Source organism: Dasypus novemcinctus, chromosome 5 (genome assembly GCF_030445035.2).
Source record: "Dasypus novemcinctus isolate mDasNov1 chromosome 5, mDasNov1.1.hap2, whole genome shotgun sequence".
Classification (NCBI taxonomy): Eukaryota; Metazoa; Chordata; class Mammalia; order Cingulata; family Dasypodidae; genus Dasypus; species Dasypus novemcinctus.
In genome coordinates, this window is record NC_080677.1 from 82,763,375 (window position 1) to 82,767,282 (window position 3,908).

A 3,908-nucleotide genomic window follows, 5' to 3' on the forward strand; every position below is an offset into this window, starting at 1 on the left:
GTTCTACAGCTTGCCTTTCACCTAATGATATTGTCTAGAAATATTTCCATTCTGCAATCACAGACCTACATAACCAATTTGTTTTGTTTTTAAAGTTTGCACAGTATTTCACTGATATGAATATGTATCATAACTGACTCAACCTTTCCCCAAATGATTTTTAATTTTTCTTCTTCTTTTGTCTGTGTTTGTGTAATTATTGGTCTTATGAATACCAATTAAAAAATTATTGTGGTAACATGTATAACAAAATAATCCCAATTTTTATAATAAAAATACAGGAAAATACAATATATACTTATATATGTAGCCATTTATTAAAGTGTTAAAAACCTATTTTAAGAAATTTAGATGATACATGCTCATTTTATAGAAAAATTCAACCAAGAGATGCAATCAACAGAATCTAGATTATGGGGAAACTCTACAGGGCAAATAGTCAAGTTTCTTCTACAAAGTCACTGAAAGAAAGAAAAATAAAAAGATAGAGTGGGTAGTTATATTATAGATTAAAAAGAGACTTAAGAGACATAAGAACTAATCAGGACATAAGAGACCTTAATTGGATTCTCACCCAAGCAGAACAAACAAAAATTAGTATTATGAGAAATTGGAATTCTGAACAGACTAGTTGATAAAATTAAGGAATTATTTTAATTGTTTTAGATGTGATAATGGCATTGTGGCTGTATTATCTTTCAGAGATCCATACTGGAATATTTACCAATGAAATGTGGGAAAGCTGTTCTGGAAATATAGTGCATAATTAATGGTATCAAATTTCATTTCAACCTCTTAATTGAATGGAATCAGGAAATTTATCAATTGCACAATTTAACATATTGGATTAATTTATATGTTGATAATACTGAGAAAACATTGTGTGATTCAAAATTCTGTAGAAATAGTTTAAAGATTTATGTTCATTAGTGGTACAGCTCAAAATAAATGTATCAAAATACATGGATGAAAAATTTTTAAATTTCTCAATGTAGAAAAATACGAAGATGGCATTCTAAGAATCCCCAAATTGGTCTATGCAGAATAACTCTCACAAATACCAGGTACACAGCATGTCCAGCTATCTCTCTATACATCTAGAATGGTGGAGGAGGAGCAATATTTTTATAAAAAATAGGATGGCACTCTACCTCTATTCTATCTGTATTGCAGGGGCGTTGGTGCCAGCAGGCTACATTTTCCTAGCCCCAGTGACAGCTGATGTCTGGCTGAAGTCAACCAATGGAAGTCTGGTGAGAGACTAGAGGGCAGGAGAAGGGGAGAAACCAGAGATAAATTCACAGCAGCTGTGTCTCATCTGACCACCTGGTGGTTCAGGTAATGCTTTCTCTCTTTATACCTCCAGCCTAAGGGGCTGAGTGGTTTCTCTCTCTCTGTAATCTCTTACAAATCACTTTTTCTATTACCCGTATAATGAATTTCCTGTATTATTCTCGCACTAAAAATACTTGAATAGCTTCCAGCTAGACCCTGACTGCCATACAATAGATGCTACTTTTAACTAAAAAGTTTTTAATTTTACTTGAATTTAATATAACAAAGCAATCTAAAGTTGAAAATTTTTTTAACACCAGAGGTATTCTTTTCTAAAACCTCCTTCTAGGTTAGGAAAAGAAAAAATGAAGATCTTTAAGATGCTGGGGTTACTATTTGTAATATTTTAAACTACTTTGAAATTTTAGAAAGATTCTTGGAAAAAATTAGCACTCACAAGCTTCTTGTCACTTTTCCTTTCACTTCATAATTTTTCAGTTACATTATATTTGTTTTGTCCACATTCTATTCTACTCGCATTCTATTCTGTAACTGTATTGTCCATAGTTCCTTAATATTACTAAAGTTCCATATGAAAAGGAGCTATGTTTCACTAAGATGTAAGTTTCACAGGGGCTAGGAGGGATCTCTGTTTTGTTCACTGATGTATCCAAAGTGACTAAAAGTGTCTGGCAAACAGTAGGACTCAATAAATGCTTGCTACTGAACAAATCATTTTACCACAGCTTTTTTCCCCCCATTATCATATATGTGTACATGTATAAACACACACACACACGAAGTCACAGTGCTTTTTTCCCCCATGAGAAGCTCAGGGATGCTATGTTGTTTGAGTTTCTTTCATGTTTGAGAATAACTGCCTTTTGCCTTTATACTTGAATTACATCTTCACTGGACAATATTTTTGAGTCACATTTTTCCCCTCAGAAACTGTAGACATGGGCCACTGTCTTCTCGCATTGGCTGCTCTTTGTTCATTTTATTGAGTGAACCCTGAATATTGGGGTAATACATTTTCACTAATTCTTTAACAATCTTGGTGACCAGTGCCCTCACATTATAATTGGTTCTTTTTTTGGTAAGCTTTTACTTAGTTGTTTGCCATATTCATTTGTGCGTAAAAGTTTTAAATGTTTTTTATTTTGACATGGCCATATTATCTTTGATGCCATTCTGCAGTAAGTCAACAAATATTTTGTGCATATCTTCTGCTAAATACTGTGTCATACAAACAATACAAATATGGATGACCAATTGCCTATCCTCAAAGAGTTTACAGTCTTGTAGGGTGGAGAAAATAAGCATATTGCTACAGTATGACATTGAAAGTGATGTCTTAAAAGAAATACAGGAGGGTGGTGTTGGATAGTATGGCTGGCATCATGAAGATGCAGCTCCCCACGCATCTTAAGCAACTCCCAGTCCTGGAGAGCATTACTGGATTTGCCTGGCTCACAGCTTCAGAAGGCTTCAGTTATCGACTTTCCTTGGTGTGCTTGCATTACTTGGCTACCTTGCTGTACATCGATTCCTTCTGAAGAAAAAACAACAGGATAGCTTAATCTTAAAATACAAAGGAAAAATCTCAAAGTGGTGAATGAAATAAACATTGAAGAGTTGTGTTTTACTAAAGCAGCTTTTTGCAGGTGTTGGTGTTCTAAGATGTTACCGTCTCTGATAATTCAGTTAACATAATGAAAAGCAAAAACAGACAACAAGCAAAACAAATGACTGGAGATAATGTGGGTCCACTAATACTGAAGAAGAAACAAGCATAATAGTAATAAATTAGGACTGAATTCAATAGTGTGCTGTAAAACCTTGTGACAATATTTTCTCTTTCTCTGCATATAGAAAATCTTTGAAATGGTCTTAACTTATTGCTATTGATGGAATTATTATTCCTGCCAATTAATTTTCTTCCCACACTACTGTTTATGTTTGATCCTTTGCATATTCAAAGTTATTTACATGGAAATTAAATTTGTGCAAGTCTCTCATGACTTCAAAGAATCAATGTGTCCTCCACAAATATCAACACTTCTGAATTTAACTGAGAAAAATCTAAATTTTGGCAGAGTCCAAAGCTGTTTCTTTGAGTATCAATATTTTCAACAGAATTTAAAAATTTTATCCCCATACTGTTAAATATACTTTTCAGCTCTTTTGATCATTTGAAATGATTCTTCCCTTTTGATTTTCCACACACCATTCTTTTTAGATGAGTAAGAAAAATATTGCCATAAGTGGGAAGTGCATGTGGCTCAAGCAGCTGGGTACCTGCATACCACATAGGAAGTCCTGGGTTTGGGTCCCAGTGCCTCCTAAAGAAAACAAGTAAGACAGTGAGCTAGTATGACAGGCTGGTGTGGTGAGCTGACGCAACAAGATAACGCAATGTAGAGGCACAACAGGGAAACACAATGAGAGACAAAACAAGTGGGGAGCAGAGGTGGCTCAAGCAATTGGGTGCCTCCCTCCCATGTGGGAGGTCCCGGGTTCGGTTCCCAGCACCTCCTAAAAAAGAAGACAACGAACTGACACAGAGAGCAGACAGTGCAAACAACGAGGGGTGGGGTAAGAATAAATAAATTTTAAAAAAATTACATTAG